This window comes from Hemiscyllium ocellatum, unplaced genomic scaffold, assembly GCF_020745735.1.
Source record: "Hemiscyllium ocellatum isolate sHemOce1 unplaced genomic scaffold, sHemOce1.pat.X.cur. scaffold_515_pat_ctg1, whole genome shotgun sequence".
NCBI lineage: Eukaryota > Metazoa > Chordata > Chondrichthyes > Orectolobiformes > Hemiscylliidae > Hemiscyllium > Hemiscyllium ocellatum.
In genome coordinates this window covers 344719-372376 of record NW_026869094.1, presented here as the reverse complement: position 1 = coordinate 372376, position 27658 = coordinate 344719, and the positions used below count along the sequence as shown (strand labels likewise).

General features: G+C 45.3%; 1 long non-coding RNA gene across 1 annotated transcript; it reads right to left on the bottom strand.

The window, feature by feature from the left end:
- Nucleotides 1–3475: 3475 nt before the first annotated feature.
- On the bottom strand, nt 3476–25978 carry LOC132813880 (uncharacterized). Its single transcript, XR_009644201.1, has 3 exons — nt 25862–25978; nt 15467–15601; nt 3476–3593 (listed from the first exon to the last, which is right to left on the bottom strand). It is a non-coding gene; the product is annotated as an uncharacterized LOC132813880 (long non-coding RNA).
- Between the last annotated feature and the right edge of the window lie 1680 nt (nt 25979–27658).

Sequence of the window (27658 nt, the reverse complement as noted above, 5' to 3'; positions counted from 1 at the left end):
ACACCACATCCCCCACACCACTACACCCCTCCTACACCCTTACAACTCTGCCATTTGTATTCACACAGACAAATTAAATCCAACAGGCTCAGGAACAAATTCTCTTTTATCAAATGTGTCTCTAAATGGCCAGTTATTGTATACTGACTTATCCTTTCTAACAATGTCAGTATGGTCCCGACTTACTGTCAGGGGAGGTGGAGTAGGTTGTGGTTGAACCCATTGAAGTTTAGATAATGAGAGAGAAATGGAATGAACCATCCAAGATTCTGAGGGGCTCTGATCGGGCAGATGCTGAGAAGTTAGAAAATAGAACAGTAGAGCACAGCAACAGGCCCTTCGGCCCACCACGTCTATGCTGTCCATGATGCTATTCTAACTCATACAATCTGCCTGCACATGGGCCCATATCCCTCTATTCTCTTCCCGTTCATGTTTCTGCCTAAATGCCACTTCAAACCTTTACTCACATTTCTGCTTCTACCACCTCCCTCAGTAACATCCACTCTACGTAAAAAAACACTTTCCCTCACACACCTCATTTAAACTTTCTCTTGTTCACTTTAAACCTCTGCTCTCTAGTATTTGAAACTTACACACTGGAAAAGAGATTCTGACTATCTACATTATCTATCCCTGTCCTAACGTTATATCCCTGTACCTGGTCACCTGTCAGCCTCTGATACCCTCACAAATCAATCCAACTTTGTTTAAATTCCTCTTACACACCTAACATACCCTTAAAAACCCAAACATAGGCAACGTGCTGATAAACACCTTTTTTACCCTCTCCAAAGCCTCCCCATCCTCCCTATTGTGTGGAGATGAGAACTGCACACAGTTCTCCAAATGTGACCAAACAAACGTTTTATACAATTACAGCATCAGATGCAAACCACTACACCCAATGTTGTGACCGATGAAGGTCAGTGCTCCATTTGCTTTCCTTTCCATCTGAAACAATGGATATTTATTCGTACACAGCATTTGATCTACAAATATGATATGATGTTATAGAAAACTACCTCGCATACAATCCAGGATTCTATCCGTTACAGCACTGATACTCACTGCTGTATCAGTCGGCATGGAGATCACACCACTGTCACACAGGTACTGTACAGCCCTTGCTACAAGTACATCTGAATCCAACGTGGGCGGCACGGTGGCACAGTGGTTAGCACTGCTACCTCACAGCGCCGGAGACCTGGGTTCAATTCCCGACTCAGGCGACTCCCCGTGTCAGCGTGGGTTTCCTCCGGTGCTCCGGTTTCCTCCCACAGTCCAAAGATGTGCGGGTTAGGTGAATTGACCATGCTAAATTGCCCGTAGTGTTAGGTAAGGGGTAAATGTAGGGCTATGGGTGGGTTGCGCTTCGGCGGGTCGGTGTGGACTTGTTGGGCCGAAGGGCCTGTTCCACACTAAGTCTAATCTAATCTAAATCTAAAAAAAAACACTTCTGTTGCCATTTTCAGGGAGTTGCTGACTTGCACCAAGATCCTTCCGTAGATCAATATCCCTCAGTATGCTGACTTCCTTCTTGAATTTGACATCATCTCACACTTGTCCAGAATAAACTCAATTTGCCATTTCTGTCTATCTCTCCGAATGTTCTGTAACCTCCTGCAGATTTTAATGAATCAGGGAAACAAGGGTTTTGTGGAAAAGGCAGGAAAGTAGAGTTGAACAGTATCAGATCAGCCATGATCTGACTGAAGGGCACAGTATACTCAATGGGCCAAATGGCCTCATTCACCTGCTACATCTCATGGTCTGAGCACAAACTCAGTATGTCCTGCATAATATTATGGGTTTCTGCTCACAAAACTCCTTTACAATGGGATTATTGGATATTTATTCGTACACAGCATTTGATCTACAAATATGATATGATGTTATAGAAAACTATCTCGCATACAATCCAGGATTCTATCCGTTACAGCACTGATACTCACTGCTGTATCAGTCGGCATGGAGATCACACCACTGTCACACACAGGTACTGTACAGCCCTTGCTACAAGTACATTCAGTGTCCTGACTGTAACCACATTGACATTCCCATCACTGGTTGGTGCCTACAATAGAATTCCTGCTAACGGTTGCTGCTTCTTGCTTATTCTCAGCTCCACTTTTCATATTCAGATCCACATGACTGTCTCATTAATGCATTAACCTCATCCTTCCTTCACAACTTGTTGGCGTTTTGCCTAGTCTGCCTATTGGGACGAGATTAGTTTGGGATATCTGCTCAGCATGGATGGGTTAGACCGAAGGGCCTGTTTCCATGCTGTACATCTCATTGACTCTAATGACTCTATCCCAACAACCCTTCAGTATTCACTTCCCAGTGATGATCAATCATCAGCTACATCTCCGGAATGACAGTTCCATCATATCTGTTCACTGTCATTCCATCTGCCTTATGGCGAATGCAGGGAGTCATTCCGCAGTAGTGGGGGATTGAACAGATGGGTAGAGATTGCAGAGATAGGGAGGCTTACAGGGACTCGAGGATGTTAGTGTTAAACAGAGTTACATCTGGTCAAGAACGTCAGTGGGACAAAGGGGTTTGGGGATTGGAGGAATTTACAGAGATACAGGGAGCTGGATTAGATTCTGGAGATAGTGATAGGGATGGAGAAAGGAAGAGGTAGGCAGACTGAGAGGCACAGACAGGGGGCTGTTTCATCTAGGAGAGTATTGTGTATACTAACAGAGATATGGAAGGTTGTCGTGACTGAAGACGTTTATAAATATAAGGTGGCTTCTAGGCTCTGGAGGCTACATAGATCGGAAGGCAATGGGGAATGCCAGGTTACTGGGTTGGAGACAGTTACACAGATGGGGAGGGTTGTACAAATTGAAGGAGGTTCCTGTGGTCGCGAGGGGTATGGTGTCGGGAATGAGGGTGAAATTTAACAAGATAAAGATCAAAGAATTAGAGATGGACAAGGAGATTACAATTTTTTCACAGCTAAGGAAGGGTGAGCTGGAGAAGATTACATAGGTAGGGACCGATGGAGAGGTTAAAGATAAATACATTGACATGGAGGATGGTGTTGTTGGAAAGAGCTTACAGGGATAGACAGGACAGTCAGGGTTTACAGGGATGAAGGAATTGAGTATCTACTGCAGAAGTTTAGGAATTAGGATGTTAGGGATTGAAGAACCTGACAGAGACAGAGAGAATGGTGTGGAGATTCCAAACAGAGGAAGGATTATCTGGACTGGAGGATATTACAGAGATCACTAACACAGCATGGACCAGGATTGATGCCTGCTATCCCCTGTGCTGTCACATTGAGGACCAGTACAGCAGAGGTGAAAGCGGGACCCTCACAAGATGGTGGGAATGAAGCCTAGAATGTTGCTGTTCCTTGCCCAGCTCTCTATCTATGTCCTGTCTTCCAGGTCTGAATACAGAAGTCTACCACCTCCACCTTGTGCTGTTTACTGTGAGTGATCTTACCGGCTGCAGGATTGACTGAAGGCTCCAGGTCTCCCTCTCTCTATCTCTCTCTCTCTCTCTGGCTGACCAACCAGCTTCAATGAGGTGATGGATGAGACAGGAGTTAGGAACATCCTGATTACCTGCATGAGACAGAAATAGACAGAATGGAAAATTCGACTGATGTAATGAGGATAACACATGCAGAGTGGTACTGCGTCCAACAGAGATCTCGAGAATCCCAGTCTTCATCCCTTGTCTGTGCTGCTGCGTCTCTCTGGAATGGACAATTCTGTTGACTCAGGATCTCAGAGCATCTGTAAGAGGGAGAAATGCTGCCAGAGGCAGCAAATAGACTGACACAGCGAGGGATACCACATGGAGAGATACTGAGTGATACCACATTATTAGACACTGTATTAACAGGGAATTGTTTGAATTTGTAACAAAGGCACTGGGATAATTGTGAGGGGATTCAACCTTCCTAACTCTTCATCTCTTTGGCGGTGGCTCACAGATGAGGCTGACTCTCTCCCACTCTCGTGGATGTGGGTGGGGGTGGGGGTCTGCAATTGGCTGTACAGACCGATGTGGCCTTCCACAGACTTTGTTACACTTGGGGCACAAGGTGGCCATGGGAAGGGGGTGGGTCTGGCGTTGGTGTGACAGTGCCCTTCTTGTGCTGTTTTCTCCTGGATTCCTATTTTCCCCACAGCATGTCTCGTGGTGCTCGACACCTTCCCAATGCTCCTTCCCCACTTCGGACAGTCTTGGCCCAGGACTTAACAGATTTGATTAAGAGATGAAAAAAAAAACGATCAATTCTGAGAAGCCAGCATTTAGAAACTTGGACACATTTGTTAAAGAGATCGCTATGGATTCTCCTAGCAGGAGGAGTGCAGTAGGAAGAGGAAACATTGTCAGATGATAGGAACAGGGAGAATTGAAGGTTCTGGAGGTGGTGAGGGTGTTACAGAGAGAGGCAAAGTCCTGAACAATGTTACAAAGCCAGTACGGATTGCTGCAGCTAGAGCTGTTTGCAGAGTTAGGGATGGAGATATGTATTCTCATTGATTCATTCGCGGCCTGAGGATGTCACCGGATGGACCAGCATACATTACCCCACTGCTAATTGCCTAGAGACAGCTCAGAGTCAGACACATTGCTGTGGGACTGGAGTCACATGTGAGCCAGACCAGGTAAGAATGCTAGATGTCCCTCCCTGAAGGACACACGTGAACAAGTTGATTTTTTCCAGAAAATCAACAATGCTTATACAGTGACCTCACTAATGTCCTGTACAGACACACCATGACATCCCAACTCCTACTCTCAATGCTCTGCCCAATGAAGGGTAACCATCCCAAACGCCTGCTTCACCAGCCTGTCTACCCATGACGCTACTTTCAAAAGACTGTGTATCTGCGTCCCTGGGTCACTGATTGACAAGGGCCCGAATGTTTACTTTACCAGTCCAGCCTGGTCTGTTTTACCACAATACAACATCTTGCATTTCTCCACCTGTTCTTTCTAACCTCACTGACCCAGCAGAACTGTTGATCCCTTTGTACTCTTCGATAACCCTCTTCACTGTCCACTTTATCACCAATTTCAGTCTCACTCCCAAACTTGGTAACCATGACTCCTGTATTATCATCCAAGCAGTCACACCTACACATAGGTATATAGGAACTGAAGGATTTAAAGAGATTACACAGACCTGGAGTGTTGTATGCAGAGGAGGAGATTAAACTGATAGGGATGGTTTTAGAGACTCAACAATGTTTGGAAATAATAGGGGTTGCCATGGCGATAGCAGGTTTCAACAATTCGGAGGATATAGGTCTGAAGGAGCTTTGTCTGTTAGCGATGGTACAGTAAAGGGAATTGTAGTGGCTTCCCTTTCATAGCAATCCATAAGCACTTACAATAGCCTGTTTGACATGTGCATTATCTCTCGACCATTCATCAGACAGCACTGCAAATACTTCACTGCCTCCGCCTACCAGCTTAGACTGAACTAGCATTACCCAGAAGACCTCAGGCCACTCTGTCTGTCTGTGCAATTTTTCAAATGAAATACAGAGTTCCTTGACAGTAAAGTCACAGGTAGTCAGGGTAGCGAAGAAGGCACTTGGTATGCATTCCTTTACTGGTCAGAGTATTGAATACAGGAGTTGGGGGGTCATGTTGCGGCTGTACAGGACAGTGGTTAGGCCACTTTTGGAAGACTGCATGCAACTCTTTTCTACTTCCTATCGGAAGGATGTTGTGAAAATTGAAAGGGTTCAAAGAAGATTTACAAGGATGTTGCCAGGGTTGAGCTATAGGGAGAGTTGAACAGGCGATGGTTGTTTTCCCTGGAGAGTCGGAGGCTGAGGGGTGACCTTATTGGGGTTTATAAAATCAAGAGGGACATGGATAAGGTAAATAGACAGTGTTTCCCCTGGGGTGTGCGAGTCCAGAATTGTAGGGCAAGGTTTAGGGTGAGAGGAGAAAGATATAAAAGAGAACTAAGGGGCAACATTTTCACGCAGAGGATAGGACATGTATGGAATGAGCTGCCAGAGGAAGTGGTGGAGGCTAGTACAACTGCAACAGTTAAAAGGCATCTGGATGGATGTATGAATAGGAAGGATTTAGAGGGAGATGGGCCGGGTGCTGGCAGGTGGGACTATATTGGGTTGAGATATCTGATCTGCAGGATGGGACCGTGAATGTATTGTGGAACCTGGAGGATGTTATAATTTGAACTACAGGTAATTTTTGATTGGATCTTTCAGCCAATCTTACAGATGGTACAATTGCAACATTTAAGAAGCATTTGGATGGATATATGAATAGAAAGAGTTTGGAGGGACATCGGCCAGGTACAGGCAGGTGGGACTAGATTGGGTTGGAATATCCTGTCGGCATGGCCGGGTTTGACTGAAGGGTCTGTTTCCACGCTGTACATCTCTATGACTGTAAGATCGGCTGAATGGTCCAATCAAAAATTACCTGCGGTTCAATTCATAATATCCTCCAGGTTCCACAAGCCTTCCTCGGTCACATCCTGCAGGTTCTATGAATTGCGCAACCTCCTGCAGGTCCCAAGTCCCTTCCTACATTTGTACCATCCTCCAGGTTCTGCAGCCCTTCATACCTCGTAACATGGCCCAGACTCTCCAACTCGTCCTTCCTCTGCAATGTTCCCTAGAAGGGCACTGGAGGATGGTGGGGGTTACAGAGATATGGAGGGACATCAGGATGGCAGGATTTTGCAGACATTAGGAATATAGGGACTTGAGGAGGTTTCACAGTTTATGAGTGTTGTAGGGTCTGGAGGAACTTACAAAGGTAGGCATAGTTTGAGATCGGAGGATTCTGCAGAAAACCTTTATGTGGTTAAAGGCAGAATTCTTAGCAGCGTGCAGGAACAAAGGGATCCTGTTTCCCTCAGGTTACCACCCAAGTTGACAGGGTGTTAAGAAGGCATATGGTGTATTGGCTTTCATTAGCAGTGGAATTGAGTTGAAGAGATGCGAGGTTTTGCTGCAGCTCTACAGAACCTCAGTTAGACCACACTTGGAATATTGTGAACAGTTCTGTTTGCTTCATTATAGGAAGGATGTGGAAGCTTTAAAGACAGTGCAGAGGAGATTGAACAGGATGCTGCCTGGACTGGAGGGCATGCCCATAGAAGGTAGGTTGTAGAAGCTGGGGCTTTTCTGATCAGAGCGAAGGAGGAAGAATGGTGACATGATAGAGGTGTACAAGGGAATGAGAGGCATAGATGGAGTGGATAACCAGAGACTATTTCCCATGGTGAAATGGCGATCACAAGGAGACATAAGTTTAAGGTAATTGGCGGAACGTTTAGCTTAGATATCAGAGGGATATGGGCCAGGTGCTGGCAGGTAGGACTAGATGGGGTTGGGATATCCTGTCGGCATGGACGGGACTGGTATGTTATTGACACAGTGTGGTGGGTGTGTGGAATGGACTGCCAGCCGTGGTAGATTCAGACACATTACACACATCTAAGCAACTCTTGGATAGGCACATCAATGACAGTAAAATGTAAGATATGCAGGTTAGTTTCGTCTTCAGAGTAGGATAAAAGGTCAGCACAATATTGAGGGCTGAAGGGCTTGTACTGGAATGTGCTAATCCATGTTCTAAATAGCAAGGGTTATGATGGCAGCAAGAGGTTCCGGGAAGTGGGAGAGGATGTGATCTAAATGAAGTGACACAAATAGGAGGCGTTGCTAAGGTTGTATGAGGTAACAGAGACAGCAATGGTCTGATCTGGAGCAGATGTCCCAGACTGGGAGGGGTATGGGGACTGGAGGTGGTTTCACAGAGAGGGAGGGGCACAGAGCCACAGGAGGTTACAGAAATGTGGAGAGCTGGCGGGCCTACAGGAGTTCATGGAGATGGGAGGTTGGGAGGAATGGAGCAGTTTACAGGGATAAGGATAGTGGTATTTTACACAGACAGGAATGTTTCAGGTGAATGGAGCTGAGTACAGAGATAAAGTGGGTTGTACAGATTAGAAAAACAAATAGACATATGGAGGGTAGTCGTGACTGAAGATGTTTATAGATACAGGAAGGCTTAGGTTCTGCAGGTTATTTAGATAAAGAGGGTGTGGAATCAGACAGATTCTCCAAGTGACAAAGACAGCAATTTTGGTTGGAGACAGTTTCACAGATTAGGGAGCATTCGTAACCTCCTCCAGTTTAGTCAGAGTGGGAAGGGTTGTAGGGGAGGGAGACGTTTACACATGTAAGAGCTGGAGAAGATTATGGAAATGAGTAGATAAATGGAGACACTAGAGCATGTTACATTGACAGGGTGGGTGCTGGCAATGAAAAGATATCACACAGATAGTGGGTCTTGTAGGAACTGGATTGAAAGAGTCGCAGGCATTGGAATGACTTCTGCAGACTGGGAGTGTTACAGGGACTGAGAGGTTTGTAGGGTCTCCACAGATTGATGGTGTCTTTAAGAATAGAAGAGTTTATCTAGATACTGAAAGCTTAAACCCAATGCATGCAGTCTTCATTTCAAGACCAGAGCCTTATTATCCCACACCAGCCAAGGATCCCTAACCCTGCCAGCTTTTCCCTTTATCCCAATGGGGCAGACTGGTCCTGGATTCTTCAGATCACACTTTGAAAAGCCTCCCATTTGCCAGTTGTTTCTTTTCCTTCAAACAGACTCACCCAATCGATTAGAATCATAATGTGGAGGTGCCAGTGTTGGACAGGGGATGTACAAAGTTAAAAATCACCCAACACTCGGTTCCAGTCCAACCAGTTTATTTGAAAGCACTAGCTTTCAGAGCACTGCTCCTTCATCAGGTGGTTGTGAAGCACAATCCTAAGGCACAGAATTTATAGCAACAGGATGGCAGGGTCATGGAATATAATATCAAACAAATTTAGTTGAAGCCTTTCATCTGTTACGGTGATCACCAGCGCTTCCAAAGCGAGTTGGATTATAACTGGGCATTGTGCAATTTTAAATTCACAGCATTGACGCTGGCCAGATCCTGCAGAATGGCCCCAAACCTGGCCCTGTTCCAGTTTTCCTCTTCAATCTGGGGACCTGCTGATCTTCCTTCATAACTATGTTAAAACAAAGACAGTTGTGGGCACTGGACCCAAAGTGCTCTCCGAATGACACTTCAGTCACTAACCCGGCCTCGTTTTCTGAGTTGGGGGGTGGGGTCCAGTGTCGCACCTGCCTGAGTAGAGTAGGGCCCTCTGCATATTGATTTAGCAACCTTTCTTGGACATATTTGAAAAATTGCACTCTGTCCGAGTCTTTTATACTCCAGGTGGCCCAGTCAATACAGGGAATATTAAAATCTCCAGCCTGTACTCCTCTATTATTCCTATAGTTATCTGCAATCCCTCTACACACGTGCTCCTCTGGTATCTGTTGGGTCTACTCAGTCTACAATACAGTCCCAACAAAGTGACCACCTCTCTTCTTTTTTCTAACTTCTAACCATGTGGAATTTTAAATGAATATATGTTTTAAAAATTAGAATTAACAATCCATAAATAAGTATTGATAAAAATCCAAACACTTGACCTTCAGAGAAAGACGACAGTTCACTTTCACGTGGTCTGCACGACATACCCACAGCAAAGTGTTTGCCTCTCAATGACCCTGTGAAATGGGCGAGCCAGCTGCTTAGCTCAAGGGCAGCAAGGGATGGGCAATAAAGGCTGGTCAGCCAGAGACACCCACATCCCAGACCGGATTTTTAAAAAATCCATTCAGATTGGTCCCAGCACAGTTCCAGTGGAACAATGTCCTGGCCAATCACATTGGTAGGATTATGGACAGGGCTTTAAACTGACAAAGAGGATGCTGGGACAGGCTTCAGGTGAAAGAAGCTTTCCAAATCCAAATAGAAAAGGTGAAGCAACAGAAAATGTGACCGAAGACAACAGAAAGGAACAGGATGGGCCAAAGTTTAACTAAAACTGTAGATCAGCAAAACCATTTGTGACAGGAAATTGTGGGAAAGAGAAAATTATGTTTTTTATTAATGGACAAAGTCTCTGCAACAAGGTAGATGGATTTGTGGCACAGAGATAAAAGAGATTTTGACACCAGAGAGATGTGGTTACAGGGCGAACAAAAGGTGGACATAAATATTCAATGTTTCGCAACATTGTGCAAATTCAGGCAAAATGGACAACGCTAGCAATAATGGGTAAGACGGGCATTACAGAGAAAGCATTTGGTCTCAGATCATGAAGTAGAGTCAGTCTGAATGTAACCTCTGGCTATTCCTTGCCAAGGACACAAGCAGCAGAACAGTTTTAGACCACTGAACAGCATTCCCTTGCTCATCACTGCATTACACAGGAACTCATTGGAATTTTTAATAAAGGAATGGTGAACATTTATTGAAATTTCAATATTCGCAAAGTCTGGGACAGTCACACTGACAACAGTGATATTGGAAGAGGAGTTCAGAGAATTTTTTTCAGTATTTCTTAGAATAACACATTGTGCAACCGGCGAGGGACGTAACTGTCTCAGAGCGACTGTTGTGTGAGAAAGCTTAGTGAATGAGTTATGTCATTCTGGAGAGATCCTCAGGAAAATTGTGATAAAGTGCAGTTTAAAGAAAAATAAAGTTTTCAAGTAAATCACAGAAAGGACAAGCTACAAATAGAAACAAAAATAGCCAATTACATGGGTTTGAGAGGAAAAATGACCAAGGTAAATAGGCTACACAGACTGAAATATGGGTGTCTGGAAATGAACTGTGGAAAACATTTGAATGAACAGTGTAAAACACTCAACAAAAGGACATTCCATTAACAGACAAAAACTCAGCAAGAAATCCCCACCGGTCCCTCACTCAGGACAAAATGGATCATATTAGATTAGGAAGCTGAGAAGATCACCACAAAATACTTAAAATCCTCAAGTGAGAGTTTTAGAGTAAGTTTTAAAGGGATTGCAATGGGTCTGCTAGCAGGAGGAGGGCAATGGGAAGAGGAAACATTGTCAAGGTTTATTGATACGTTAGGAACAGGGAGAGATGAAGATGCTGGAGGTAGTGAGAGAGTTACAGAGAGTGGTCAGGGCCTGAACGGTGTTACAAAGCCAGTACGAATTACTGCAGCTGGAGGGGTTTGCAGAGGTAGGGAGGGACATATTTATTTTTATTTATTCATTCATGGGATGTGGGTGTCACTGCCTGGACCAGCATTCTTTGACCCCATGCTAATTACCCAGAGATTGTTGGTGGATATATATACTTTCCTGGACTCAGGTGAAGTGCTGAATGACTGGCGGATCGCTAATGTGGTTCCTTTGTTCAAAAAGGACAGCAGGGATAGGCCAGGTAATTACAGAGCAGATAGTCTGACAGCAGGGGGAGGGAAATTATTGGAATGAATTATGAGGATGAATCCACACTTGCAAAGATAAGGATCAACTTGGTTTAGTCATCACAGATTTGGCAGAGGAAGATACAGTCTGAGGAATTCAGTTCAGGTTTTTGAAATTGTGCTTAAGTATATTGATGAAGGCAGTGCAGATGATGTGGGTTACATGGACTTGAATAAGTCCTTTGATAAGATGCAAAATGGAAGGTTGGTCCAAAAGGACTGGGTTCCAAGGCAGGTTGGCAAATTGGATGCAAAACTGGTGGGTAGAATACTTTCACCAACGGGTGTACACAGGGATCTGTGCAGGAACCATTGACCATTAATGACTCGGATGTGAAAGCAGAAGGTATCATTAGTAGGTTTGCAGATGATATGAAAGGTGAGGGTGTTATCCACAGTGAGGGGGATGGTCTCCGTCTGCTGTTCGATGTCGATCAGATGAAAATCTAAGCAGAGTTCAGTTCTGATTGAAGTGAGGTGATACTCTGTGGGAGGTACGATAAGCGAAGGACAGACATAATGAATGGTAGGACTTTGCGGAGTACTGAGGAATACAGGGACCTTGGTGGACAAGTTCATAGATCCCTGAAGGTGTCAGCACAGGTTTACAGGGTGGGAAAGGCACCTCAACTGGGAGCGGGAGAGGGACCCACATCCTGCTGGGGTGAATTGCTAGAGATGCTTGAGAGGACATAACCTAGTCTGGCAGGGTGTTGGACCTTAAATAAACGTAAGGCCAGAAAGAAGATTGAGACAGGTACACGTGTTAAAGACAGCAATTTCAGCAGATAAGCCAGGCAAGAACATAGCAGGCAATGGGGGAAAACTGATGATTAAACTGCATTTATTTCAATACAAGGGGCCTGACAGCTAAGGAAGATGAACTCAAGGCATGGATTGGAACATGGGACTGGGGTATTTTAGTTATTACAGAAACACAGCTGAGGGAGGGGCAGGACTGGCAGTTCATTGTTTCAAGGTAGAGATGCTCCAGGAAGGGGAGGCAACAGTGGACGTGTGGTGGTGGGTTTTGATTGCATGAATCATCCCAGCAGGACTTAGAGAGGATATTCCTGTGGGATCGCCCAGTGAAGCTAAGTTAGAACTGAGAAATAAGAATGGGTCATCACGTTGATACGATCTGACTGCTGACCCCGAATAATCCGTGGCAGACTGATGAACAAATGTATCGGGACATCTTAAATATCAACCATAATAATGGGGCTGTTATGGTAGGGTTTTTGAACTTTCCAAACCTAGACTGGGACTGCCAGTGTTCAGCATTTGCAAGGGAGGCATTTGGTAATTGTGTTCCAGGATCTCCCAATCAATATGTAAATGGCCTGAAAAGAGAAAGGGGCAAAACCTGACCTCCCCTTGGGAATCAAGGTAGGGAAGGGGACTGAGATGTGAGTGGCCAAGCGTTTTGCCAAAGTAACCACAGTTCTCGTAGTTTGAAAACAGCTTTGGAAAAGGACAGGCCTGGTCCACAAGTGCAAGTTATAAAATGGAGCCTGACCAATCTTGATCGTATTAGCCAGGAACTTTCAAAATGTGATTGGGGAAGGGAATTATTTACAGGGAAAGGGAAGTTTGGCAAGTGAGAATATTTTTAAACTGATCGACCTGCGTCAGCATGTTCCTGTGTGTGTGCAGCTCAATGCTGACAGCATTCGGAAACACTGGCTGTCTATTGAGGGTCTGGTCAAGGAAAAGGGGGCACATGTCAGGTATAGCCAGCTGGATCAAGGGAATCCCTGAGGATATACAGGGGCTGTAGGAATACACTTTGAGTAGAAAACAGGAATGGAGAAAGGCTCAATGAAATAGCCTCAGCAGAGAAGGAAAGGGGAATCCAAAAGTGATTGTATCAGTATATTAAGAGTGCATAAGGAACTCAGGACAAAATAGTATCCATTAAAGATCAATGAGGCCATCGATGTGTGGAACTGCAGGATATTTGCTAAGATCCTAAACAATTTTTTCACTCCAGAACTTACTGAGGACAAAGACTGGGGAACTCAGGGAACAAGAGTAATGCATGAGACCACATTCGGAGTCCTCTGCAATTCCAGTCTCCCTGCTACAGGAAGGATATTGTGAAACTTGAAAGGGCTTAGAAAAGCTTTACAAGATATTTCCCGGGTTGTTGCTGAATAAGCTGGGGTTACTGTCACTGGAGAATCGGAGACTGAGTGATGACCTTACAGAGGCTTATATGAACATGAGCGGTATGAGCGGCATTGAGATTGCACAGACATTTGCGAGGCCTGTTCTCCAATACTCTGTGCAGTTCTGGTCGCCCAGTTATAGGGAGGATATTATTAAGCTGCAGGGGATTCAGAAGAGATTTACCAGGATATTGCTGGGTATGGAAGGCTTGGGTTCTGAAAAATGGCTGGATAGGCTGAGTCTTTTTTCACTGGAGCCTGGAGGTTGAGACATGATACTATAAAGGTTTATGAAAAAAATGAGGTATATAGATCCATTTAATGGTAGCTGCCTTTTCCGCAGGATGGGAGAGTCTCGAGAGGAGGGGCCACATTTTTAAGGTTAGCGGAGAGAGATGTTCAAAAAAAAGATATGGGGCAATTTGCTACACCGAGGGTGGTTTGAGTTTGGAATGAACTTCCTGAGAAAGGGGTTGATGTGGGTACAATTACAACACTTTAAAGATATTTGGATAAACAGGTGAATAGGGAAGGGTTGGAGTGCTATGGGCCAGCAACAGGCAGCTGGGAAGAGTTGAGTTTTAGATGATGGTGGGTATCAGCTGAAGGGTCAGTTTCCATGCTGTCTGGCTCTATGACAAGAATATGGTTTTATTCCATTATTGAAGAAAGGATCAGGGCTGGGTCCACTGATGTGCATCATCTACATAAATGATTTGGTTGAAAATATAGAAGTGATTGTGCGTAAGTTTGTTGATGATCAAATTAATGGTGTAGTGGGCAGTAAATACGGTTATCAAAGGGGGTCTTGACCAACTGGGCCAGTGGACCAGACAATGAAAGATGGAGTTTAATTCAGGTGTTGGATTTTGTTAAGACAAACCATAGAGGACTAATACAGTTAATGGAAGGGCTCTGGCCAGGGTTGTCGAATAGAGAGAAAGAGAGAGAGAGAGAGAGAGAGACCAGGGGGTGCAAGTTTCATTGTTCTTCAGAAGTGGCATACCGGATGGACAGGGTGGGAAAAGCGACATTTGGCAAATTTGCCGTCATTGACAGATGAATCTTCGGGGTGGCCCTAAGAATGGTGAATAGCCAAGGGTAGGTGAGTCCAAAACTCGAGGATATAAACGGGACGTGAGAGAGCAAGGACTTGAAGGGGGAGCTGACGGGGAACATTATCCACAGAGGATGGTGCATAGATGGAACAGACTGCCTCAGGCACATGGGAGAAACAAGAACAATTACAGCATGGAACAGATATTTGGGAGGTACATTGAGAGCAGAAGGTTTGAAGAGATAAGGGCCAAATGCAGGCAAATGAGACTCATTCAGTTTAGGTAACATGGGCAGTATTGAGGAGTAGGACCACAGGTTCTGTTTCCGTGCTGTATCACTCTGTATCCAGTTAAAGAGGATTACAGTACCAAAATAAGGCATGTTGTGGACACTGAAGCAAGTTACAGCGATAGGGATGGTAGTCTGGAATGCAGTACATCTCAAATATGTGGAGGGACTATCGGGAAGGGAGGAGGTTACAGGGACAACTACTGTTATAGGAGTTAAAAATGACTGAAGATACTGGTGCACAAGCCATGCCACAGATACAGTGTTGCAGAGTAGTGAGTCTTAATACAGTGTTGGAGGGAGAACACAGAACAGAAAGATCCCAGGCAGCATTCACACCCTCTCGTGGGAGGCCTGCTTTCCCCTCTGTTGTCCTGATGCTCACTAAGACAGCACAGGCCTGGACTGATAACTCTGAACTCCCGATGCTGTCTCAGTGCAACATAAGTTAAAGTAGATGTGGTGATTGAGCATGGGGTGTGTCTATACTGTGCTCCCCATCAAGCACTGTATCTGTATCATGTATTGTTAGCCGATGTTTGCAGCCCTCCCATTGCTCCCTGCTCTGTGCACTGTGAGTGATCTTACCTCACTGCAGGATTTATTGAAGGCTCCAGATCTCCCTGCCCTTTGTCTCCCTGGCTGACCAACCATCTTCAATGAGGTGATGGATGAGACACACAGCAGTTGGGAAGTCTATTGATTCAGGAACCTCCTGAGTACCTACAGGAGACAGAGAAATAGACAGAATGGAAAATTAGACTGATTCAGTGAGGGTTACACAAGGAGAATGGAAATGAACCCCACAGATATCTAGAAAATCCCAAGCTCCATCCCTGGCCTGTGCTGTTGCGTCTCTCTGGAGTGGAGAATTCTGTTGGCTCAGGATCTGGAGTAGCTGCAAGAGCGAGAGACACTGACAGAGGCAGCAATTAGACCCACACAGGGAGGGATACCACATGGAGAGAGACTAAGTGATATCACCGGAGTGCTGGAAGACTTCAGGATCACACAGTCATGTTGGAAGAATGGGTTTAGCTTCATGTATCAGTGCTCAGGGATGAGCAATCAGTGAGCAGGTGAAGCGATGGCCTAGTAATATTATTGTTAGCGCATTTGTACAAAACCTCAGCCAGTGGTCAGGGGAGGCAGGTTTGAATCCCATCATAAGATATGGTGGAATTTAAAATCAATAATTTTAAAAATAGCAATTAACAATCCATAAACAAATATGAAACCATTGCTGATGTACAAAAATTACAATCCCTTAGATTAGATTTTGTACAGTGTGGAAACAGGCCTTTTGACCCAACCTGTCCACACCATCCATCCAAAGATTAACCCACTCAGACCCTTCTCTCTCGACCAAATACACCTAACATCATGGGCAATTTAGCATTGCTAATTCGCCTGACTTGCACGGCTTTGGACTGTGGGAGGAAACCGGAGCATCCGGAGGCATTTCATGCAGACACAGGGAGAATGTGCAGACTCCACACAGCCACCTGGGGCTGGAATCGAACCTGGAACCCTGGTGCTGTGAGGCAGGAGTGCTAATCACTGAGCCACCGTGGCGTGCACTTCGCCTTTTGACAACGAGATCTGATCATCCTCACTTGGTCTACACGACATACCCACAGCAAGGTGTTTGCCTCTCAATTACCCTCTGAAATGGCCGAGCAAGCTACTCAGCTCATGGGCAGGTAGGGATAGGTAATAAAGGCTGGTCAGTCAGAGACACCCACATCCCCTACCTGATTTATAAAAAAATCTAATAGAATGGTCCCACTGGTATCGTGGTGGGCCCAGTGACGTGGGTCCTGGCCAATCATGTCAGTAGGTTTATGGACAGGGCTTTAAACTGACAGAGAGGATGCTGGGACAGGATCCAGATGAAAGGAATTTTCCAAATCCGAAGAGAAAAGGTGAAGCATCGGAACAACATGGGAATGTGACTGAAGGCAAGCAGGAAGGACCAGGAAGGGTCAGCGATTAACTAAAACTGTACATCAGTGAATAGGTTTGTGACAGGAAATTGTGGGAAAGAATAAATTATTTCATTTTTGAATGGATGAAGTCTTATCAATAAGGCAGATGGATTAGTGACACTGAGATAAAAAAAAAAGGTTTAGACACCAGAGAGATATGGTTACAGGGTGAACAAAAGGTGGACATAAATATTCAATGGATCACAACCTTGCGGAAACTCAGGCCAAGTGGGCAACGCTAACAATAATGGGTAAGAAAGGCATTACAGAGAAAGCATTTGGTCTCAGATCATGAGGAAGAATCAGTCTGAATGTAAATTCTGGCTACTACTTGCCAAGGACACAAGCAGCACAACAGTTTTAGACACTGAACAGTATTCCCTTGCTCATCACTGCATTACACAGGAACTCATTGGAATTTTTTAAACAAACACATTGCGATAATTTTGGGAAACATCAATATTCACAAAATGTGGGACAGTCACACTGACAACAGTGATATTGGAAGAGGAGTTTAGACAATTAGTTTTCACTGTTTCTTTGAATAACAAATTGTGCAACTGGCGAGGGACATAACTATCTCAGAGCGACCGTTGTGTGATGAAACTTCGTGAATGAGTAATGTCACCTGGAGAGATCCTCAGGGAAATTGTGATAAAGTGCAGCTTAAAGAAATATAAAGTTTTAAAGTGAATCACAGAAAGCACACGCTACAACTAGAAACAAAATTAGCCAATTACGTGAGTTTGAGAGGAGAACTGACCAAGGTAAACAGCCTAAACAGATTGAAACATGTGTCTGTAAATGAACAGTGGAAACCATTTAAAGGAGCAGTGTAAAACACTCAACAAAAGGACATTCCATTGAAACAGACAAATCCTCAGCAAGAAATTCCCATCGGTCCCTCACTCAAGTAAAAAGGATCATATTAGATTATCGGGCTTAGAGGATCACCGAAAAGTACTTAAAATCCTGAAGTGAGAGAATGTTTTAGCAGTAAGTTTTAAAGGGATTGCAAAGGGTCTGCTCGCAGGAGGAGGTCAGATGGAAGAGGGAATAATTGTCAAGGTTTTATGTCACAAAAGGAACCGGGAGAGCTGAAGGTGCTGGAGGTGGTGAGAGAGTTACACAGAGTGGTCAGGGTCTGAAGGGTGTTACAAAGCCAGTACAGATTGCTGCAGGTGGGAGGGATTTGCAGAGGTAGGGAGGGACATAGGTATTTTTATTTATTCATTCATGGGATGTGGGTGTCACTGCCTGGACCAGCATTCTTTGCCCCACTGCTAATTATCCAGAGTATAGCACAGAGTCAGCCATATTGCTGTGGGTCTGGTGTCCCGTGCAGGTCAGACCAGGTTAGAATGTCAGTTGTTCTTCTCTAAAGGATGTAAGTGAACCAGATGAGTACTTCCTACTGGTCAACAATGCTTTTATATACAGCCACAACATGACATCCCAACTCCTACTCTTATTGCTCTGCCCAAAGAAGGTAACCATCCCAAATGCCTGCTTCACCAGCCTGTCTACCTGTGACACCACTTACAAAGAGCTATCTACCTGCATCCCTGGGTCTCTGACTGACAACACCACCCAGGGCCCGAACACTAACTGTACAGGTCCCACCCTGGATTGTTTCATCAAAAAGGAACACTTCACATTTAGCTAATTAAACTCCATCTGCTATTCTTCAGCCCACTATCCCAGCAGTACTGTTAATCTTGTTGTATCTTGGATAAATTTCTTCACTGTCCACTTTACCAACAATTTCAGTGTCACTCAAAAAACGTACTTACCACAAAACCAATATTCCCATCCAAACCATTTATCCAAATGACAAACAACAGGGGACCAACTTCACCGCTGGTCACATGCCTCCAGTCAGAAAGACAACATGCCTCCCATTGCCCTCTGTCTCCCACCATCAAGCCCAATTTTGTATCCAGTTGACTAGCTCCTCCTGAATGCCATATCCTTTTACATTGATCTGAGCTTATTACCCATTTCCCAGACGGATCGTAGAACACAGAACAGTACAGCACAAGACCTTTCGGCCATGATGTCATGCCCACCTTTTACCCGACTGTAAGATCAAACTAACTGACATACCCTTCATTTTGCTCCCATCCATGTGCCTATCCAAGAGTCTGTTAAATGTCCCATTCCACCCACCCACCACTCTCTGTGTAAAGGACCTACATCTGAAATCTCCCCTTACCCATCCTCCAATCACCTTACAATTATGCCCCCTGGTACCATGTATGCCATGGGATAAAGAGGTCTCTCACTGTTCACTCTCTCTTTGCCTCACACCACCTTGTTCACTTCTACCAAATCACACCACACCCTTCTTCACTCCAATGAGAAAAGCCTTAGCTCCCTCAACCTTTCTTCATAAGACATGCTCTCCAGAACAGGCAGCATTCTGGTAAATCTCCTCTTTACCCTCTCTCAAGCATCCACATCCTTCCTGTAATGAAGGGATCAAAACTGAACACAATATTCTAATTGGGATCTAAACAGGGCTGTATAGAGCTGCAGCATAACCTCACGGCTTTAAAAACTCAATCCCCCAGCTAATGAAAGCCGATACACCATATTCTTTCTTAACAACACTATCAGCTTGGTGACAAATTTGAGGGGATCTCTGGTCATGAAATCCAAGATCCATCTGTTGCTCCACACTATCCAGTATTCTGCCTTTATCCCTGTATTCTGCATTCAAGTCTCACCTTCCAAAATGCATCACTTCACACTTTTCCAGATTTGACTTTATCTGCCACTTCTCAGCCCAGCTCTACATCCTGTCAATGTCCCATTGCAATCTCCAGCAGACATCCACACTATTCACCACTCCACCAACCTTCGTCTCATTGGCAAAGTTACTAACCCACTCTTCCACTCACACATCCAAGTCATTCATAAAATCACCAAGAGCAGAGGTCCTGTAACCTCTCCGTGCAGAAAACCACTGGTCACCGAGCTCCAGGCTGAATGCTTTCCATCTGGCATCACCCTCTGTCTTCTATGGGCCAGGAATTCTGTATCCAGACAGACAGGTTTCCATGTATCCCATGCTCTGTACTTTCTCAATGAGCCATAAATGCATTTTGTCACATTCTCAAAGGATTCAATAAGAATTGTGAGGCATGACCTGTCCCTAACAAAGCCATGAGACTTTCTCTAATCAAACTATGGTTTTCCAAGGAATCATAAATCCCGTCTCCCAGAGTCCTCTCCAATAATCTGCACATCACAGAGAGAAGACTGACAGGTCTGTGATTCCCAGAATTATCTCCATTCCCTTTCTTGAACAACACATGGCTGATTCACCTAACCTGCTCATCTTTGGGTTGTGGGTGGAAACCGGAGCACCCGGAGGAAACCCATGCAGACATGGAGAGAATGTGCAAACTCCACACAGACAGTCACCTGGGGCTGGAATTGTAATCGCGTCCCTGGTGCTGTGAGGCAGCAGTGCTAACCACTGAGCCACCGTACTGCCCCATGTAACTCTCTAGAGCCCTGCTTCGGATCTTTGGTTCCTCAACCTTAAGTCAGCTTCCTTCTTCCTCTTGACTAGATGTTGTACATCCATTGGAACCTTGTTAAATGCTTTGCTGAAGTCCATGTAGACAACGCTGACTGCTCTGCCTTCATCTATCTCTTGGCCACCTCCTCGAAGAGTCAATCCAGTTTGTGAAATACGGTTTCCCACTCACAAAGCCATGCTGAATATCTCTAATCAGCCCTTGCCTTTCCAAATATATGTAGCTCCTTTCTCTCAGAATCTCCTCCAACAACTTACCCAGCACTGGCTCACTGCGCTGTGATTTCCTGGCTTTTCCCTGCAGACCTAAAGTGATGGAATAGCATTAGCCGCCCTCCACTCTTCCGGTAACTCATTGTGTCTGATGATAATATAAATATCTCTGTTAGGGACACCGCAATCTCTTCCCTAGCTTCCCATGAATATTCAAGGATAGACCTAATGAGCTACTGAGGATTAATTAACCTTTATTTGTTTTAAGATTCCAACACTTTTTCTTCTCTGTTGAGGATTCTTTACAAGACATCACTATTTATTTCCCCAAGTTCCCGAGCTTCCATGTCTTTCTCCACAGTAAATTCTGACAAGACTATTTTGTCTAACATCTCACCCACCTCCTGATAGTTAAGGGGCCCGATTCTCTACCAGGTTACTCTTTAGCCCTTATTGAAACTTGTGTAAAGGTTTCTGAAAATTTAAATAAACCGTATCTTCGGTACAGCCAGTCCTACACCCGTATCTATCCTGCCATTTATACTCACACCAATAAAAATACAATCCTACAGGCTCAAAGCAACATTCTCTTTTTATTAAGTGTGTTTCTAAGGGTCCAGTTATTGTTCACTGACATATCCTTTCAAACACATTCCAGCTCCCGACCTACTATCAGGCCAACACTGTTTGGTTTCAGACTGGCAGCAGAAAGGGTTATGGGAGTTCGTGTTTAACAAACTGAAAAAGGGAGCTTACAGGTTCAACAGGTAATAGATGTTTTGGAAATAAGGAGGGTCATGGGGACTGAAGGACATTATGGAGATAGGGAGTGATGTGGGGACTGAATGAGATTATAGACATAAAGAGTGCAGTGGTGACTGAAGAACATCATGGAGGTAGGGAGTGCTGTGGGGTCTGAAAGGGGACAAAGAGATCGGGAGGGCTGTTGGGCCTGAACGCAGTTGCACAGATCAGGAGGATCATGGGAATTGAAGGAGGTTACTCTGAATGGGAGGGTCGTTTGGTCAGGGTGAGATTATGGAGATAGGGAGGGTCGTGGGGCCTTTTGGAGGTTATGGAATTAGGGAGGTTTTGGGGAAGGGTTCAGGTTACATGGATGGGAAGAGTCGTGGGGACTGAAGGAGCTTATGGAGATAGGGAGGTCTGTGGGGACTGAAGGAGGTTATATAGAGAGTAAGCTTATAGAGAACCACAGGAAAGAAGAGCAGATATCGTCCATTTGACCACAGAGTCGGTCCCACCATTCAATATGATCAGGACAGATATCTAACCCAGTACAGTGTTCTTGCTTTCACATCTTAATCTGATATTATAGTGACTACTGGCATTCAGTGATACAGCGGGCTGTAGTCACTGGGACGGGGGTAGGGGGGTGGGGAGAGTCTTACAGAGAGTGGGAGGGTTGTGGAAGCTGGGACAGGTGACAGATACAGGGAATGTTTTAGGAATGGGAGGACTTTACAGGGATTTGGAGGAATGCAGGGATGGGACGTGGTAACAATCACAGGGAGGATTTTGAGAGCTCGATCTGAGACAGGTACAGCTGAGAACAGAAGTGAGTCAAACAGTCAGGACAGGCAGGGACAAGGTAGGACTAATAAATTAAACTGCATTTATTTCAATGCAAGGGGCCTAACAGGGAAGGCAGATGAACTCAGGGCATGGTTAGGAACATGGGACTGGGATCTCATAGCAATTACAGAAACATGACTCAGGGATGGGCAGGACTGGCAGCTTAATGTTCCTGGATACAAATGCTACAGGAAGGATAGAAAGGGTGGCAAGAGAGGAGGGGGAGTGGTATTTTTGATAAGGGATATCATTATAGCGGTTCTGAGGGAGGATATTCCCAGAAATACATCCAGGGAAGTTATTTGGGTGGAACCGAGAAATAAGAAAGGGATGATCACCTTATTAGGATTGTATTACAGACCCCCCAATAGTCAGAGGGAAATTGCCAAACAAACTTGTAAGGCGATCTCAGCTATCTGTACGAATAATAGGGTAGGTATGGTCGGGGATTTTAACTTTCCAAACATTGACTGGGACTGCCATAGTGTTAAAGGTTTAGATGGAGAGGAATTTCTTACGTGTGTACAAGACAATTTTCTGATTCAGTATGTGGATGTACCTACTAGAGAAGGTGCAAAAATTGACCTACTCTTAGGAAATAAGGCAGGACAGGTGACTGAGGTGTCAGTGGGGGAGCACTTTGGGGCCAGCGACAATAATTCTGTTTGTTTTAAAATAGTGATGGAAAAGGATAGACCAGATCTAAAAGTTGATGTTCTAAATTGGAGAAAGGCCAATATTGACGGTATTAGGCAAGGACTTTTGAAAGCTGATTGGAGGCAGATGTTCGCAGCTAAAGGGACGGCTGGAAAATGGGAAGCCTTCAGAAAATGAGATAACAAGACTCCAGAGAAAGTATATTCCTGTCAGGGTGAAAGGGAAGGCTGGTAGGTATAGGGAATTCTGGATGACTAAAGAAATTGAGTGTTTGGTTCAGAAAAGGAAGGAAGCAAATGTCAGGCATAGACAGGATCGATCGGGGGAATCCTTAGAAGAGTATAAAGGAAGTAGGAGTATACTTAAGAGGGAAATCAGGAGGGCAAAACGCGGACATGAGATAGGGCTGACAAATAGAATTAAGGAGAATGCAAAGGGTTTTTACAAATATATTAAGGAAAAAAGGGTAACTCGGGAGAGAATAGGGCCCCACAAAGATCAGCAAGGCGGCCTTTGTGTGTAGCCGCAGGAAATGGTGGAGATACTAAATGAATATTTTGCATCAGTATTTATTGTGGAAAAGGATATGGAAGATATAGACCGCAGAGAAATAGATGGTGACACCTTGCGAAATGCCCAGATTACCGAGGAGGAAGTGCTGGATGTCTTGAAACGGTTAAAAGTAGATAAAGCCCCAGGACCTGACCAGGTGTACCCGAGAACTCTGTGGGAAGCTAGAGAAGTGATTGCTGGGCCTCTTGCTGAGATATTTTTATCATCGATAGTCACAGGTGAGGTGTCAGAAGACTGGAGGTTGGCAAAAGTGGTGCCACTGTTTAAGGAGGTGGGTAAAGACAAGCCAGGGAACTATAGACCGGTGAGCCTGAACTCAGTGGTGGGCAAGTTGTTGGAGGGAATCCTGATGGACAAGATGCACATATATTTGGAAAGGCAAGGACTGATTAGGAATAGTCGACATGGCTTTGTGCGTGGGAAATCATGTCTCATAAACTTAATTGAGTTTTTTGAAGAAGCAACAAAGAAGATTGAGGAGGGCAGAGTGACAGATGTGATCTATATGGACTTCAGTGAGGCATTCGACAAGGTTCCCCATGGGAGACTGATTAGCAAGGTTAGAACTCATGGAATACAGGGAGAACTAGCCATTTGGATACAGAACTGGCTCAAAGGTAAAAGACAGAGAGTGGTGGTGGAGGGTTGTTTTTCAGACTGGAGGCCAGTGACCAGAGCGGTGCCACAAGGATCAGTGCTGGGCCCTCTTCTGTTTGTCATTTACATAAATGATCTGGATGCGAGCAAAAGATGTATAGTTAGTAAGTTTACATATGACACCAAAATTGGAAGTGTAGTGGACAGCGAAGAAGGTTGCAACAGGATCTGGACCAGATGGGCCAATGGGCTAAGTGGCAGATGGAGTTTAATTCAGATTAATGCGATGTGCTGCATTTTGGGAAAGCAACTCTTAGCAGGGCTTATTCATGTAATGGTAAGTTCCAAGGGAGTTTTGCTGACCAATGAGACCTTGGAGTGCAAGTTCACAGCTCCTTGAAAGTAGAGTCGCACGTAGATAGGATAGTGAAGGCGGCATTTGGTATGCTTCCCTTTATTGGTCAGAGTATTGAGTACAGGAGTTGGGAGGTCATGTTGCGGCCATACAAAACATTGGTTAGGCCACTGTTGGAATGCTTTGTGCAATTCCGGTCTCCTTCCTGTCAGAAAGATGTCGTGAAACTTGAAAGGGTTCAGAAAAGATTGACAAGGATGTTGCCAGGGTTGGAGGATTTGAGCTACAGAGAGAGGCTGAACAGGCTGGGGCGGTTTTCCCTGGAGGTTCGGAGGCTGAGGGGTGACCTTACAGTGGTTTACAAAATTATGAGGGGTTTGGACAGGATAGGATAAATAGACAAAGCCTTTTCCCTGGGGACAGGGAGTCCAGAATTAGAGGGCATAGATTTAGTTTGAGAGAGGAAAGGTGTAAAAGATACCTCAGGGGCAACCTTTTCAAGCAGAGGGTGGTAAGTGTATGGAACGAGCTGCCAGAGGATGTGGTGGAGGATGGTACAATTGCAACATTTAAGAGGCAATTGGATGGGTATATGAATGGGAAGGGTTTGGAAGAATATGGGCCAAGTGCTGGCAGGTGGGACTAGATTGGATTGGGATATCTGGTCGGAATGGACGGGTTGGACCGAAGGGTCTGTTTCCGTGCTCTACATCTCTATGACTGTATCACTCGTGGAGGTTATAGAAATAAACTGCGTGGTCGCGTCTGGAGGAGATTAAAGGTATAAAGGTTTGTAGTTACTGAAGGAAATTACATCAGTCGGGACCAGCACAGTTTACAGAGACTGAGTGTGTCTTAGAGACAGGAAGAGTATATAGTCATCATTAGAAATGCAGAGACTAATTTATGAGAGAAGCAGGGCCACTCTGCTTTGTGCCCAGAGACAAGGAAGAGTCTAACAAGGAGGAGGTTACGAAGGTACAGAGCTTTTTTGTTGTCATGACGGGAAGGTTACAGAGATCATGAAGGTAGTAGGAGTTCAACAAAGTCACAAAGACAGGGAGGTTTTTCAGGTCTGGAAAGGACTACACTGACAGGGATGGCTTAAGGAACTGAAGAGTTAATTTTCTTCAGTTAAGGAGAGATGTGACAGAACCCAGGATTAAAGGCAAAGGCAGAAACTTGGAGAGTTTTACTGATATGAGGAGCTTACAGGGATAAGCAGGATTGTAGGGGCTGATAAAGATAGCGGAAGTGGTATCCATGAAACAGACAGTGGAGAAGCTGGCAGACATAGGGAGGGTTCTGTTGAACAGATGAATTGACAGACAAGATGGTGATAATGAAGCCAGAGAATGTTCTCATGTTCCTTTCCCAGCATTGTTCCTACATCATGCCCTCAGGGTCTGAATTAAAGCCCATGAACTCCTCCCTGAGCTGTTTACTGTGAGTGATCTTACCGGCTGCAGGATTTACTGAAGGCTCCAGATCTCACTCTCCATCTCTCTCTGGCTGACCAACCAGCTTCAATGTGGTGATGGACGAGAAGGAATTGGGAATTCTGCTGAGTCAGGGACATCAGGAATACCTACAGGAGACAGAAGTAGACAGAATGGGAAATTAGACTAATGCAATGAAGGTTACACAATGGAGAATGGCACTGAGTCCCACAGAGATATGGAAATTCCCTTCTCCATCCATGGCCTGTGCAGTTGCTTCCCTCTGGAGTGGGGAATGCTGTTGGCTCAGGATCTGGAGTAACTGCAAGAGTGAGAGACACTGACAGAGGCAGCCAATAGACCCACACAGTGAGGGATATCACATGGAGAGAGACTGAGTGATATCAGCAGAGTGCTGGAAGGTGTCAGGATCACACAATGGTATCATCAGAAGTGGTTCTGACCAGTGAGCACTGCTCCCAGTACTCAGGGAGGACTGAGCTATTTTATTGGGATAGGCTCCTCTGGTACCAGGATTATGCAGTGTGCTATAAACGGACACAGATGAGGAGAGGGACAGGTCTGAGGTGAATGGAAATTCCCAAGTCCAAAGAGAAAAGTTGAAATATTGGAACACCATGGAGATGTGGATGAAGACCAACAGAAAGAAACATTAAGGGACTGAGTTTAATTAAAATACAACATTGTCAAATAGATTTGTGACAGGAAATTATTGGTTAAAATAAAGTAAATGCCATTTCCGCCCCTCACAATTCCTCATACAACACAAGTGACATCACTTCCGCCCCTCACACCATTGCTGATGTCACACACTCAGTGACCTCCACGCCCCCCCCACTGCCCGTGTTTGCCACCACTTCTGTCCCCACCAACACCACTCACCTGCATTCTGCTGACACCGCTCCCAAGTCCCACCGTCACCATCCCCGCTCCCAGGTCCCACCGTCACCATCCCCGCTCCCAGAACCCTGAGGGGAACACCACCCCTGCTCATGACTCCATCCCCATCCCCCCTAACACCACACCCACTCCAGTTACAGGCACCGTCCCCTCCCCCAGCACCACACCTACGCCTGGTCCCAGCTCCCACTCCTGCCGAATTTTCACCATTCCCCCTGACCTCCCCCTCACTGAGGACGAGTGATCAGTCCTCAGCAAAGGCCTCATCTTTATCCTCCTCCGTCCAAACATCAATTAATTTAATACACGCCGTGATATCGAACACTCCTTCCACTGCCTCCGCCTCAAAGCTTATTTTGACAATGAACACTCCCACCTATTTTCTGAGAACCCCTTTTCCGGCCTCCAATACACTCCATCCACCTGGACACCCCGCGCTGGCCTATTACCTGCCTTCGATCTCTTCATTTCCAACTTCCACCGACACATTAACCGCCTCAACCTATCTACCCCCTCCCCCACTCAAACCTCTCACCCTCACAACGTGCAGCCCTCCACTCCCTCTGCTCCAATCCCAACCTCACCATCAAACCAGCAGATAAAGGGGGTGCAGAGGTAGTCTGACACACTGACCTCTACACCGCTGAAACCATGATGTCAACTCAAACATACCTCCCCCTACCACCCCCTCTACCATGACCCACCTCCCATCACCAAACCGTCATCTCCTAGAGCATACAGAACCTCATCACCTCAGGAGGAGATCTCCCACCCACAGCTTCCAACCTCATTGTCCGGGATCCCCCACTGCCCGGTTCTACCTCCTGCCCACGATCCACAAGCCTGACCACCCTGGCCGACCCATTGTCTCAGCATGCTCCTGCCCCACTGAACTCA